The sequence below is a fragment of the Lontra canadensis genome, unplaced genomic scaffold (assembly GCF_010015895.1).
Source record: "Lontra canadensis isolate GAN:19392208 unplaced genomic scaffold, GSC_riverotter_1.0 scaffold1, whole genome shotgun sequence".
In the NCBI taxonomy this organism is placed as follows: domain Eukaryota; kingdom Metazoa; phylum Chordata; class Mammalia; order Carnivora; family Mustelidae; genus Lontra; species Lontra canadensis.
The window spans coordinates 116,246,244-116,262,565 of record NW_022630995.1 but is presented as its reverse complement, the minus strand read 5'-3'; positions in this window follow the sequence as shown (position 1 = coordinate 116,262,565).

Below are 16,322 nucleotides of genomic sequence, written 5' to 3'. Positions count from 1 at the left end.
TGCTTAATGACTGAGCCACCCAGGCACCCCTATTATATCTTCTCTTAAAATTACCCTTCAAATGTTCAAATGGGACTGATGACATTTTTAGGACATGCCCTCTGAATTTGGGGAGGGGTCATCATTTTGATTGGATGCACAGATTATTTATATCTCTATGATTAGCAGCATTTTTGTGTCACGTGATTCTTAGCTTGTGATCTCATTGCCTTCTGAATGTGCTTCCTGATTCTCCAATTTACTGAAGGAAACCCTTAGGTTAAACAAAGACCTCTTGGACCACTTCCAGTTAAGAGAAAAAAGGAATGGCCGTTTATCAGACACCCGCTTAGGGGTACAGCAGTCTGCTGGGGACGTTACAAAAGGTGGGAATGTTATTCCTGTTGTTCAAGGAGGGGAATGAGGCTCAGAAAAGTTCAATAACTCATCTAAGTACCGGGAATGAAATGAAACACTCGGAGGGCACTGTAAAGGGATTTGAACGGTTTAAGGTCACCGCTAGGCCTGAGGGAGTCAGCTCCCTTCCTATACTTGCCTCTTCTCTGCACGCCCCCCTGGCCACCCTCACCACTACCAAACCTCCTAACATTCCCGACACATGGTGACGCATGGTGACGTAATGCGTAGCTCCCAGCGCAGAATCTGAGACTGGACGCTCGCACGGGAAGTGTGACATTTTCTTCCTCCCAATATTTCCTATTTCCATTCCCTACCTCCACTACCGCTTTAAAATTGAGTGGCTCTTTTAAATCCACACCTAAATTGTAATTCATATTATGATTTATCAAATTACATTGAAGAAAGCAAGTCAGAAAGGCAAGTATTTAACTGTATGAGCTCCAGGGCACGTAACCTATGACCTGGTATTTGCGGTGGATTCTCTTCAAATTCTTGTTGAGCTAAATTGGCATTTGAGAAATATCTCCCGATTTAAATATAAAATAATCCGGTCCCACATTGGGCTGAATCCCGATGCTCCTGTGTTCTACTTCTTAGAAGTCCCTATTGCTTAACAGAGTTCACTTTGAGGGCCCAGCCTCCCAAACCTACCATGGCCTCCTCTCTTTCCAGCAGGTCACTTTCACTTCTCTATCTATTCCAGACACGAGGCAAACTGGCCTAGCCAACCTCCTCAGACAGAGGGTTTAAGGATCTTTGGTTCTTTGACTTCAAGACTTGAATACGATTTAGGAACCCATTCTCCATTACTCACTTGTGTGTCTTTGTTTGTGCCACTTCTCCTTTTTGGAGAAGTAGGCTTCTGGGGACCCTAAGGGTTCCCATCCGTGGAGCCACTGTCAGCTGAAATCCCCTATTGTTTTTTGTTTTTGTTTTTGTTTTTTTAGATTTTGTTTATTTATTTGACAGAGATCACAAGTAGGCAGAGAGGCAAGCAGAGAGAGAGGGAGAAGCAGGCTCCCCGCTGAGCAGAGAGCCCGATGTGGGGCTCAATCCCAGGACCCTGAGACCATGACGTGAGCTGAAGGCAGACGCCCTAACCCACTGAGCCACCCAGGCGCCCCATATATAGCTTTTCTATAGTTACTAGTGTACATATCTCATCTGGTCAGTAGATTCAATCATCTTGAGGCAGAAATTCCATGAAGTAGGGCACCTGGGTGGCTCAGTCGGTTAAGCGGCTGCCTTTGTCTCAGGTCTTGATCCCAGGTCCCTGAGATCAAGTCCCACATCAGGCTCCCTGCCGCACGGGGAGTCTGCTTCTCCCTCTGCCTCTGCCTGCTATTCCCCCTGTGTGTGTGCCCTCACGCGCTCTCTCTCTCTCTCTCTCTCACACACACACAAATAAAATCTTTTCAAAAAGAAAAAGAGTTTCATGCTCAATCAATTGGCTTAATCCCAGGTGCCCCGGGAGAAAAATTTTTAAAGAAAATGTGCTTTGATCACAAGGTGGGCATCAGTGGTTGTTACAGATAACCTGTTTTAGATGTTATTTAGATCGTATTTCTCTGTTCCCTGGGTTGAGGGCAGCTTTCCTTAGGTTTTCCCAGAAGCAGTTTCTGATTGAGGGTATAAAAGTGTCTTGTGATACACTTCTAGAAAAAAGAACAAGGGAATGGAGAAGAGGAACGGGGAAGAGAAGGTGGTAAAGAAGGAGACATTGAATGAAATCCTATGAGGGGTAATTTGGGTTCAATTCCATAAAGAGTACTGTAGATAATACAGGTCAAGACCGTCTAATAGAAGTACAAGCCAAGCCAATATATTATTTTTTTATTGAGGTTTAATTGACATATAGCATTATATTTGTTTCAGGTGTACAACACAATGATTTGATATTTGTATATATTGTGACATGATCACCACAATAGGTTTAGTAATCATCATCACAATATATAGTTAAAAAAATTTTTCTTTATATCTGTCCTTTTACTTATTTTTATTTATTCATTTATTTTTAAGTGGGCTCCATGCTGGGAGGTGGCTTGAACTCTTAATCCTGAGATCAAGACCTGAGCTGAGATAAAGAGCTGGATGCTTGGGGCACGTGGGTGGCTCAGTGGGTTAAAGCCTCTGCCTTTGGCTCAGGTCATGATCTCAGGGTCCTGGGATGGAGACCCGCATTGGGCTCTCTGCTCAGCAGGGAGCCTGCTTCCCCTTCTCCCTCTGCCCGCCTCTCTGCCTACTTGTGATCTCTCTTTCTCTGTCGAATTAATTAATAAAATCTTAAAAAAAAAAAGTCGGATGCTTAACCGATTAAGCCACCCAGAAGCTGTCTTATATATCCTTTTAAATGCTGTACTATCCACATCTGAAGAGATGAAATTAATTTTAATAATGTTTTATTTAATGAACTCACTATATAATGATAGGGGAAAACTGTACTCTAAGATGGCTGACCAAAACCAGCAAGGGAATTCCAGTCCCTATCCCAAAGCCCTTCCAGGTTCTTCTTTCCTACTCCGTTTCCCACTTCCGCCAAAAGTACCAAGTATGCGGAAGTAGAAGGGTATAAATCCCCCTCCCTGCCTGTGCTGCGGGCTCAGACCTTTGGAGAACAATCTCATCTGAGCCCACCAGTGTTAAATAAACCTCTGATTCTCCAAAGTTTCGAGTGCCGCCTGGTTCTTCCGCCAGGATCCAGTCCAGGTTGTGCAACATTTGGTTCCCTGACCGGGAAACCGCTGGCCCATTGTTGCCACCGGTTTGGGGCAATGGCAGGGCAGTGATGGAACAGGGGATCGTAAGGGAGAAGGTGCGCCCTGCCTGATTTCGGCAGTCTTGCGCCCGGTCACCTCAAGCCGGCCCACCCCGCTGTTCCCACCCGGACTCAAAGGAGACTTGGCAGGTGAGGACCCGGTCCAGATGTCTGATTCTGGTAAGACCTGGGGCCACAGGACCCAATCAGGCCCAACCCTGAGGGTGGATGCGGAGACTGATCACCTCCCAGAGACCGCTTAGAGGTCTCCCAGGTAGGGCCTCCCGTTGAAGGGGAGGTCCTTCGGGTCAAGACACCCCCCCCACCCCTCCCACCCCCCCACCCCCGTAAGGGGAAACAGGAAGGAATTTCCAGAAGGAATTCCACAGGTCAGGGCTTCCTGGAGGGGAGGAATTGTAATAACTTTGGTGTGAATGTGTGAGTGAATGTGCAGTTTGACCTGGCTTGTCCAGCAGACTGAGTCAGTGGCTCCACAGATGGGCACCCTTAGGGTCCCCAGAAGCCTACGGAGTCTGAGTGGCCCTAACTTGTTTCCGTGGTGACCTCATGGGGTCTAAGGCAAGCCCCTTCAGGGTGCCAGTCTGGGGTTCATATGGACTTATTAAGCCTGAGGCACCCAGGTGTCCTCTGGGATGGCCGACAGAGGGGCATCTGACTGGTCTCTCCTTTGGAGGGACACCCACCCTTCATTTGTCTTCATGCCAATGACACAGGGAGAGAACACACAGGGTTGCCAAGGGAGCCTCTCTGCTCATGGTGGAGGCTCTTCAAAACCTATGGTCTTAAGACTGTATGCTCAAAATTTTAAATAAATTCTCAGACTATGGGGTCAAAACATCTGGAAAATGAGGCACATTATGTGAATTGGAATGGGCCACCTTTGGGGTCAGCTGGCTCTCTGAGGGGCCCTAAGAGCTACCCACTGTCCAGATCATTTACAAAATTATGGTCAGGACTCCCAGACACCCTGACCAATTCCCATATATTGATTCTTGGCTTCAGATAGCCCAAACTCTGACCCCCACGGGTCCTATTCTATGCTAATGGGAAGGAGCAAAGTAGGACATTTGTAACCCAAGTGAAAGAGCTCAAAGTCTGTAAGGAAGCAAAGCCTATCAGGGAGGCCCTGGCCGGGGGGCATCAGGGACAGCAACTCAGATGAGCTCTGGATAAGGATGAACTCGTCAAAAAGTGTGGGGACCACAGTCCTCCTCTGACTTGGGGCCTAAAGCTGAGCTGCAGGAAGACAGTGCTCCTGCTTCTTGTAAGTGGCATGTGTGGGGAGATACTTGATTTAGCAGCTCTGATAGCCCACAGGAAACTTGATCCAGACAAACAGGATGTAAAATAACAGGAGCTCTCACATTTACCTTTAAGAGAAAGTGGGGGAGGCGCCTGGGTGGCTCAGTTGGTTAAGACTTGACCTTCCGCTCAGGGTTCAGGTCATGATCCCAGCTGTCCTTCAGGATGGGGACTTTAAGGAATATTCCCAAGCAGCTGCCAAACCTTTGTTTCGGGGAAATTCCCTGTCATTCCTGGCCCAATAAGGATTGTCTATCCCCACCCTTGTTGGCGGGAAAACATGGCGTCTGCTCCTCTGGAGCTGGTGATCATCTGAGCCGGGAACCCTTTCTCTGCCCTCTGACAGCACTTTTTTTCTGCCTCTCCATCCCCCTTTTCCTGTTTCTACACCACCTTGGGTTCAGCCTGTATTACTGGCTCTTCCCTTCACTGTCAAGGAGCAAAAAGAGCACCCACAGGACCTAACAGCACCCACTCCAGATTTCCTCATGGGTCTCAGGTGAAAACTGATCATGGGGAAGATCTTGGTGGAATATATTTCAGCATTTAAACTAAGTTTGTTGGCTTAGTTCAGACAGATGTATCTTTTAAGTTATCAGTGGTAAATGTGAAACCTTTATTCTATCAAGGTTTACTGAAGGTCAAATAAGCTCATTATCTCTGTTGAAATTTGTTAGCAAAGTGATGACTAAACTGATAGTTAATTGTCTCAAAGTTTTCATGGTTAATTGTTAATATAGCTTTCAAAGTCCTTGGTAACCTGAAACTTTAAAGTTTTGGTTGGATGACAAATGGAATTAAATTGTGTACATCTAGGTCTTTTCCAAATGGAATAAAATGCTAAAGCATTGATTACTGGATGTAGGTTTGTGCCATTGACTTCCTACTGCAAAGAAACTAAGAATATTTAAATCTCTTGGTAAACATGCTTTGTGCTTAACTAATTCATAAATTTGCAATCGAAAGAATTCTGTTGTAACAGTTCACAAAATGGTTAATACTTAGCCATCACTAGATGTTAGGGTGTTTCTAAGAGTACAAAATTCTGCTAACTGTGACTGATGGAAATAAGGGAAACCAACTCTATGTGGAAAAGTAGGAGATATGTAAGAAAGATATAAGGAATGGGAATGCATTTTGTTAAAGGAAAAGAAGGTAATTTTGTCCTAAATGAGATGGTTGTTTGGAAGGAAATGGCTTGGGACAAAACCTAAATGCAAAGGAAAATTGTAGAAGGTTTCTGAAGGGAAATCTTCAGAAAAAGAATTTTAAGTGTGGTCACAATGGACTAAGATTGAAATGGAAAAAAAAAAGACACTGGTATAGAAAGCTGGTTTTCTCTCTGTTGAAAAGGACAAAGTTTTCTTAGGTTAACTGATCTGCTGTTAAGAAGAAAACATAAACAGTTGTTTCCTCTTTGCCTGTCCAGAAAAGCCATTTTCCACATTTCACCTATATCAGGTGTTTAACATCCCTAATTATATTTAGGCACGTGCTTTAAAGCTTTCTAAGATTTTAGCAAATGTTGACAAGATTTAAATTGTAAATGAAATCTCTTTAACTCATTAGGCTTTTCCTTGGTATGCTGTTATTAGGAAGTACTGCCAAACAAATGATAAACCTTGGGTTACATTTGGGTAAATGCTATAACTACTCTAAAGGTTCTATACATTTCCTAAAGTTTTAATATTTTGATAAGGTCATCACTTGATATTTAATTATTGAAGTGTTATGTGTCACAGAAATAACCTGATTTCCTTGCCTGCTAAATTGTAAACTCTAATCTCATCAGCTCTTTAACCCTGTTGATTCTGAGTTTTTGTCATTTATAATTGTTTTAATTCTCTTGTAAAATGGGTTTCACCTTAAAGGAGATTCATAAAAAGGACTTTCAGGACAACACAGGTATTCAGTATCTTTACGATCAGAACTGAAATGAGTAAGAATTTCCAAAACTAACTAAAGCTGCATTCAAACTAAACCAGAATTAGTAACATGGGACTAAATGAACAAAGAGTTTTTAATGTTATGTCTCATTTTAGACATTGCTTGTTCTCTAATGTTTGCTCTTCCAGACTAAGAAAAATTTTACTAAAGTTACCTGTGACTTACAGAAATGTAAAAATATTCATTGTAAACAAATCAAAGCATTCAACTTTCCTCTCTATCTGAACCCTCTGAAACTCAAATGGTCTCAGTTAAGTATTCTTCCATGGCAATCAGTCATTCGCATAAGTTCAATAAGAATCTGTTCTCCTTGTAACAGGACACCATTGGAAACATTGGTTATTTTACCAAGGCTTTGATTGGAATGTCATATTTGAGAAAGCCATGCATAGACTCAGATATGACCAGACAGCTTTAAGGAACTAAAGTTGACTTTATGAAACCTGAAGCTATAAATCCCCTTGCTGGCCTGATACCTTGCTTACAGAGTTCCAAGCACCCTCACCAGGTGAATAAAGAATGTCACTTCCTGGCAGGTGCAGGAACCTCAAGATACTTTAGGATCCTCAGGAAGAGGAATTCACCCAAATCGACAGGTATTGCAGGCATGTCTAATGGCAAGTTCTTGGCTTAGCTTCTGGCCTGGAGAGGCTACTAAAAGTTCAACCTAGAGATTCCTTATAAGAAGTTTCCAGCAAAGCAGATTCTAAAAGATGTATATGATCACTCACTGTTCTTGCTGATCTTATGTAAATAATTAGGCCAAATCTGTTTAAACTGGACTTGTTTTTTAAATAAATTACTCCTAATTTGGCTATCTCTGGAAATGAGGGTTATTTTAGAGAGAAAAATTATGTTTCGGTAACACACCTTTGTGAATGTTAAGTTCTAGATTTGATTGTCTTTAAATGTTTGTTTTTACCTAAGCTAGACAACTAGAGGTAAACTTCAGAGAAATTACCATAGTAATTCATATATAGACAGTCTTCTGCTGATTATTCTGTGGGGATAATAACAGAACCCCATGGGCACATAATTATTTAAACAACTGGAAAATCGGATTGATTCCCCAACAATTGTATAAATTAACTACCACCTTAACGAATTCTGTGGGGCTAAGATAATGAAATTGCCTAAAAGCCAGAACCATACCCCATCCCATAGGATTAACTATAGACTTATGGAGATAATAGATGACCCCACTTTCTTTATGATTGGATTGGATGATGCATGTGGGACTCCCCTTATCTCTTAACAAGTTTTCTCCCACTTGCCAGTGATCCTTTGTAATTAGAAGAGGGCTTCTTAGTGGTTTCATCCCTTAGTCATATTTAGCCTAGTAGCCACCTCTATTGAGGTACATTTACAAACAAAGGCTTTAGCTAAGCATAAAACAGCGCTCCTAGTAAAAGGAGCCTCAGAGTTCACTATGGCACAGCCCCTGACTGTAATGACTTTGCATCAGGTCCAGATTTGTTTTAGAAACCAAAGGCTGCCGATGGATGATGGAGACCAACTTATTAAATACTAGGCTACACTGATAGAAATGCCTGAAATACTACCTAAAACCTGTCAGACTTTAATAATACCTAAAACCTGTCAGCTACCCTTATGCCTGGACCTGAATATTGCACTTCTGTAGAGCATAACTGTTGGAGGGCATTGATATTGTTTATTCTAGTCAACTGGGTTTAAAGGATTGCCGCAGCTATAATTCACCTCAAAAGCCCTTTGGAGGGACACCCCCCCATAGTAAGTAGGTTTTAGAGGAGACCTTGAACAGATTGGAAACTTAGAGGTGTCCCAACACCTCCAAGCCCCAGGAAGAACTCAAAGGTGCATCTACTGAGAAGCTTTAGAAAGGACCCCCTCAAACCATGGTGGACAGGGCCCCACACTGTTGTTTTAACCACCCCTACTGCCCTTAGGGTCTTAGGTGTCACTGAATGTGTCCACCGCTTTAGAGTAAAGAAGGCTCTCACCAGTTGGATGAGTCACACCAGCGGAAAGCCCAACCAGATCCTATGGACCTGCCCTGGCTCCACCTTAGATGAGACGCCACCGACTGATGGACATCTGTTCACGGTGGTTGTCAACATGACACTGACACCCTCACCTCAGGAGTTGGACTTTACATTGCTCCCCCTTCTGACTGGACTTTATTCCAGAAACTTGTTATTGTCATTGCTTATTGGGCAGCCTTAGGAACCTTAAGATGGATTGCTAAGTTCATAGAAAACATGACTACCAGATGAGCCACTGCCCAAACACTAACCTTATGGGGCCATGGTAATAGATGATAATGATGCCCTCTAAACTAGTGTTTAAAGGGGCATCGAAGGGGGGAATGATAGGGAAAAACTGTACTCTTAAGATGGCTGGCCAAACCAGCAAGGGAATTCCAGTCTCTGTCTCAAAGCCCTTCGGGTTCTTCTTTCCTATCCCGTTTCCCACGTGCGCCAGAAGTACCAAGTATGTGGAAATAGAAGGGTATAAATCCCCCTCCCTGCCTGTGCTTGGAGCTCAGACCTTTGGAGAACAATCTCATCTGCGCCCATCAGTGTTAAAATAAACCTCTGATCTTCCAAAGTCTCTAAGTGCTGCTTGGTTCTTCCACCAGGATCCAGTCCAGGTTCTGCAACAATAAAAAGCATTAATGTTATCAAATGCCTCTGCAAGTCTTCCAAATTCCGTTGCACTGAAGGCAATTCACAAAGGAATAAGTTCCATAAGTTTAATTTAATTATAAATAAATTCTGTTTCCTTGAGAAAATTAGGATATGTACCAGGAGGGAACACTCTGGAATCAAGACTGTCTGGGATGACGTACCAGTCATATCACTTCTTATTTGTGTGACTCTGGGCAAGTTACTTTATTCCTCAATGTCTCAGTTCCATTTTATATAAAATAGGAATAATGATATCTGCTCACAATGTTTTTGTTATGATTCAACCAAACAATTCGTGTGCATCTCTAACAACAGTGCCTGTCACTTAGAAATCATTTAATAGGAATGACTGGGTGTCTCAGTCGGTTAAGCTGCTGCCTTCTGCTTAGGTCGTGATTCCAGGGTCCTGGGATCAAGTCCCACATCAGGCTCCTTGCTCGGCAGGGAACCCCTTTCCTCTGCCTGCTTGTGTGCTCGCTTGCTCTCTGACAAATAAATAAATAAATCTTAAAAAATCATTTAATAAAGATTAACTAGTGGGCAATAGAAGTAAGATGTATTGTGGTTTGGGGTTCCAAGACTCCAACAAAAGGCAGTTTATTATATCCCTTCAGTAAGTTTCTACAATTTAACTAGCTGAATTTGTATATTCCAGTTCAACTTTTCCTACATATTCTAAACTAGTGAGGGTTAAGGGCACAAGTGTGAAGAAAATTCTCGTAAGACTTCGTGACACAGTGATGAGCTCTCATGATGAACACTATAAGGGGAACAGCCTTCCATTTTGACTTGAATGAACTGCTTCACCCTTTCCCTCCATCCTTCTGTGGTAGTTTCCGTATTGGCACAGAACTGGGTGGAGGTGGGTTAGTGATGGTTGGTTGCCATGGGAAGGAAGAATATGCCTGGAAAATGGAGTATTCACCTGAAAACAAGAGTTCAAACAAGAGATGAGATAGTCAAACTAGTTTAAGATCATTGCCTACTCACTAGCATGGAGGCTTAAGTAAAGTTCAGATGAGTTGTAGAAATGAATGTTTCTGTATGGTCTGACTGGATTTTTCACCCTACCACCAGTCCTGGCTTCATAATATGTGGGGCCCAAGGGCAAAAATGAAAATGCAGAGCTCCTTGTTCAAAAAGTAGGAGAAAAGTACAATTAAAAGTACCAAAATTTAAACTTCTTTTATTTCACAATCTTTCAATTTGTCATAGTTTTTTAAAAAATTTGTTAATGTTCTAAATTTTAAAAAAAGTTGGGTTTTTGTTTGTTGTTGTTTTGTTTGTTTTTTTCTGGCTCAGTTGGTACAGCATACAACTCTTTTGTTTTGGTTTGGTTTTGTTTTTTTAAAGATTTTATTTATTTATTTGGCAGAGATCACAAGCAGGCAGAGAAGCAGGCAGAGAGAGAGGAGGAAGCAGACTCCCCGCTGAGCAGAGAGCCCGATGCGGGGCTCGATCCCAGGACCCTGGGATCATGACCCGAGCTGAAGGCAGAGGCCTCAACCCACTGAGCCACCCAGGCACCCCAGCATACAACTCTTGATCTCAGGGTTGTAAATTTGAGCCCCATGTTGGGTATAGAGATTACTTTAAAAAAATAAAAATCTTTAAAAAAAAAAAAGAAAATTAGAATTTTAAATTATTAGCATGAATTTTACCATTCATCTTTACATTGTGCAATATCAGTTTTAAATGCAAGTGTTAGGGACGCCTGGGTGGCTCAGTTGGTTAAACATCTGCCTTTGGTTCAGGTCATGATCCCAGGGTCCTGGGATCAAGTCCCACATTGGGCTCCTTGCTCCGTGGGGAGCCTGCCTTTCCCTCTTGTCCGCTTCTCTCCCTGCTTGTGCTCTCTCCTGCACTCCCAACCTCTATTTCTGACAAATTAATACATAAAACCTTTAAAAAATAAATGCAAATGTTATTATTTTTTTAAAGATTTTTTAAAAATTTATTTGACAGAGATCACAAGTAGGCAGAGAGGCAGGCAGAGAGAGAGGAGGAAGCAGGCTCCCCGCTGAGCAGAAAGCCCTATGCAGGGCTCTATCCCAGGACCCTGGGATCATGACCTGAGCCAAAGGCAAAGGCTTTAACCCACTGAGTCACCCAGGCGCCCCAAATGTTAGCATTTGTTGAAAGTTTTATTTCTTAGTGATCTGTACATCCAAAATGGGGCTGGAACTCACAATCCCAAGCTCAAAAGTTGCATGTCCCACTGACTGAGCCAGCCAGGCGCCCTGCAAATGTTAGCATTTAATTTGAATGTAAAATCATCAAAATTATGCAGTTCATATTTTACAGCTCTTGTATGCATGTGTACTTCATCCTTACCAGAAATGAGGAAATACTAAAAACTAGCTCAATCATTTTATTCCACTTCTTGATACCTATATATTCTACCAATCTTTAATTTCAGCCTAATGATAAGGAAGGACTGAAAAGAAAAGAGATTATGGGTTGCCTAGTTTTTCCTATTCTTTCTGTGTCGTCATAATGCTGAAATGCATAATGCTGGTTGGCTAATACTGAGAAGTAACCAGAGTAAGAAAGGGTATGATGGGATTTCTTGCTTGTTTGTGTTTCTTAAAATGCTTTAGCCTTATTTGTGTTGGAAGCCCAAATTCTGGTTCTAACAGCAAGTGTGGCCTCTAGAAGCTATCAGTGTCCTTGCTTACGCATTTGTAGATGTAACCTGCTGACCTTATACTAGCTTTGGGTCTCATCGAACTCTCACACATTGTGAGCCCAATGGAATTCTGTGTTCCTGCTGCATCTCAAGCCCTATATTCAACTATGGCAGCAAGAAATAGCTGACCTATCACACACATCTCCTCTGCTCACAGGCACGCTCCAGTGTTGCACCAGATTTCACTCATGAAACACAAATCCAAACATGAAGTTGTTAAGAATTTCAAGCTAATGACAGCAGAACGTTAAACTAAGCTCAGGGCCTTCTGAGAGCAGAGTGCTGATGGGCTGACATCACTGGCCACACACCCATGAAGTGTGTTCTGCCTGCCCCTTAGGTTTGCACCAAATGTCTGAAGTGCCTTGCTACTTGTGGAGAGATTGTTTCTGCCAATTATCTTCTCTCCTTCTTCCTTGGTAACGGAACCCCATTTTTATCTGGGGTTGTAAAGTGCGCAGCTAAAAACTACATTTTCCAGCAGCTTCTCCCACTACAATAGCCATATGAAGACGTTTTGGTTAATCAGATGCATGCAGAAATGTATGAGATTTAGGGAAGCAGCCTCATTTCTCCTTCCAAGCTGTTTAGAATAGAGCTGTGACGCCTAGAACTCCAGCAGTCATTGGAACATGAGGTTAACAACTAGGTTCTCTAAGGAAGCAGAAGGTGCCTGAGTTCCTGAAAAATAATGGGGCTGTCGCATGTGCCCTTGACTGCTCACCTCAGGGCTTTTTGTGTGTGAGAAAAATAAATTTGTATTTCAACCGTTACTCTGTATTTAAACCATTATTACTTGGCTGCTGTATTATATGCAGATGAAATTAATCCTAATTTATAGATAAAGCTGCACTAGTTCGCATAGGTTAACAAGTTAAACTGTGTTTGAAATACAGTTCTTGGTGGGGCACCTGGGTGGCTCAGTCAGTTAAGGGTTTGCCTTTAGCTTGGGTCATGATCTGGGGGTCCTGGCATTAAACCCCATGTCAGGCTCCCTGCTCAGCGGGGAGTCAGTTTCTCCCTCTTCCTTTGCTCCTCCCACCCCCAAGTAAATAAATAAAATGAAAACAAAAACAAAACCAAAAGCAAATACAATTCTTGGGCAGCCCTCAATTTGTTATTGGGTAACACGTTTTGAAGCCCTGGCTGGAGCGGCAACCATTTCTAGGATTAGAGACACTTTTCCTCTTTCTTCCCAGTTCAGGGCTATGTTCTGGTGCTCTGAGATTGTTACAGTGTTACAATGCAATGTTCAAGAAAGACAATTACAGGGGCGCCTGGGTGGTTCAGTGGGTTGAAGCCTCTGCCTTAGGCTCGGGTCCTGATCCCAGGGTCTTGGGACCGAGCCCCGCATCTGGCTGCTTCTCTGCCTACTTGTGATCTGTCTGTCAAATAAATAAATAAAATCTTTTTTAAAAAAGACAATTACAGTACTAACAGGATAACTTGAGTATAGCATTTTATTTTTTCTAAGTAATTTAAATACCAATATCGTTCAATGAGCATGGGAAAGAAAATCATTAATCCTTGTGAATAATTGTAATACTACCTATAGAGAAGACATGTCTACCGTAAGTCTACCAACCATGAAAAATGGTTGCTGCCATTGAAGAGATCAAGTTGACTAATACTGCCATCTAGAGTTCAAAATCAAAATTACCACTTCTTATCTGTAAAGAAACTGAAACATGGGGTTTGGATAGGTCAGCTTTTTTGGTTTGTTTTAGGGTTTTGTTTTTAAATTTTTATTTAAATTCCAGTTAATTAGCATACAGTATAATATTAGTTTCAGGAGTACGATATACTGATTCAGCACTTCCATTCAGCACCCAGTGCTCATCACAGCAAGTGCTCACCTTAATTCCCATCATCTATTTAACCCAGATTCTCCTCCCCTCTGGTGACCATCATTTTTTTTTTTTTTTTTAAGATTTTATTTATTTATTTGACAGAGATCACAAAGTAGGTGGAGAGGCAGGCAAAGAGAGAGGAGGAAACAGGCTCCCTGCCAGGACCCTGGGATCATGACCTGAGCTGAAGGTAGAGGCTTTAACCCACTGAGCCGCCCAGGCGCTCCTAGTGACCATCATTTTATTCTCTATTGGTTGGAATCTGTTTCCTGGTTTGACTCTCTCTTTCTCTCTCTCTTCTTACCTTTGCTTGTTTGTTTCTTAAATTCCATATATAAGTGAAGTCATATGGTATTTGTCTTTTTTTTACAATTTCACTTAGCATAATTCTTCATTCTCTGCTCAATTTAATTCAGCATGATAACTCTCTAGTTCCATCCAGGTTGTGCATATGTCAAGATTTCATTCTTTTTTATGGCTGAGCAATATTGCTGTGTGTGTGTGTGTGTGTGTGTGTGTGTGTGCGCACCTTCCTTATCCATTCGTCCATCAGTGGACACTTGGGCTCTTCCATAATTTGGCTATTGGTGATAATGCTGCTATAAACGGTGAGGTGATGTATCCCTTTGCATTAGTATCCTTTGGATAAATACCTAGTAGTACAATTGGTGCTCTATTTTTAACTTTTTAAGGAACCTCCATACTGTTTTGCAGAGTAGTTGTACTAGTTTACTTTCCCACCAAGGGTGGGAATCCTCACCACAACACCTTGTGTATTGTCTTGTTAATTTAATTTTATTTTTTAAAAAAGATTTTATTTATTTATTTGACAAAGATCACAAGTAGGCAGAGAGGCAGGCAGACAGAGAGAAAGGGAAGAAGACTCCCTGCTGAGCAGAAAGCCCAATGCAGGGCTCAATCCCAGCACCCTGGGATCATGACCTAAACCAAAGGCAGAGGCTTTAACCCACTGAGCCACCCAGGTGCCCTGTCTTGTTAATTTTAGCCATTCTGACACTAGGTCAGTTTTTTCTCGTACTGACTTACATCGGCTATCCTAATTGTCTTGTCCATTTGTGAAGAACCAGAGAGCTAGACATGTGGTGGACATGTGAGAGCATCATGACTAAACACTAGATATCCAAGCCTGTGAAGCTGAGAGCTGGGTGTAAAGCTTAGAGCTCTCATAACTCTCTTGCTATCTCTAAGGAGGTTCTAGAACTCTGGAGTACACTGTATGGAGCTGGATGATGAAGCACTCAGAGCAAGAGACAGGGTGAAGAGATACAGAGACATGGAATCATTAGGACAAGTTGAGTCCTTGTTTTCTTTTTAAGGTTTTATTTTTAAGTAATCTCTACACCCAATGTGGGGCTCAAACTCACTACCATGCCAGCCAGGCGCCCTGACATTAAGTCCTTGTTGACAGCAATTCCTGAAATCAGCCATACTGATGGATGTTTTAGTTCTGTGACTGTCAGAAGTGGCTAAGTTACACTACCTGTGTAATAACACCTCCCAAAAGCTCAGGAACTTACAACAACAAAGACTGATCTCTCACTTACACTACATAAATTAGCTACACCTCTGTTATGCTGTTGGTTCTAATCTGGGTCCCAGGATGATGGAACAATCTCTATCTGGAAAATCACCAATTGTAACAGAAGAAAAAGAGAGGAGGAAAAATAAGTATTGGCCCTTAAACCATCTGCCCAGAAGACACTCTCTGCTTGCATGTCATTGGCCAGAACAAAATCATATGCTCAAGCCTGACGCCATAGGGCACAGAGGCAAATCAGATATTTTCAATAATAATAATAATAATGCAATCTACAGTAAATTTCCCTTTTGCTTAAATGAACTTCGGTCATATTTCAAAAGACTCTTAAGTGAGAAAAGTGAGGAAAGAACAAAATTGGATATTTTTATTTATTTATTTTTTTTTTTTTTAAGATTTTATTTATTTGACAGAGAGAGATCACAAGTAGACAGAGAGGCAGGCAGAGAGAGAGACAGAGAGAGAGAGAGAGAGGGAAGCAGGCCCCCTGCTGAGCAGAGAGCCCGATGCGGGACTCGATCCCAAGACCCTGAGATCATGACCTGAGCCGAAGGCAGCGGCTTAACCCACTGAGCCACCCAGGCGCCCCCAAAATTGGATATTTTTAAAAAGATTTATTTATTTATTAGAGAGAGAGCATTTGCAAAAGAGTTGTGGGGAGAGGGGCGCCTGGGTGGCTCAGTGGGTTAAAAGCCTCTGCCTTCAGCTCAGATCATGATCCCAGAGTTCCGGGATCGAGCCCCGCATCGGGCTCTCTGCTTAGCAGGGAGTCTGCTTCCTCCTCCCTCTCTCTCTGCCTGCCTCTCTGCCTACTTGTGGTCTCTGTCTGTCAAATAAATAAATAAATAAAATCTTAAAAAAACAAAAAAAGAGCTGGGGGGAGGGATAGAGGGAGAGAATCTGCAAGCAACTCCCCACTGAGTAGGGAGCCCGACATGAGGCTCAGTCCCACAACTCATAAGATCATGACCCCGGCAGAAACCAAGAGTCTGTCACTTAACTGACTGAGCTACCCAGGAACCCCTAAATAAGATATTTTATATAAAATAGCCAACACATGGTAAACATTCAATAAATGGAGCTATCCTTTCCAAATGCATGAACACAGATGAATTGAGAATTATATCTT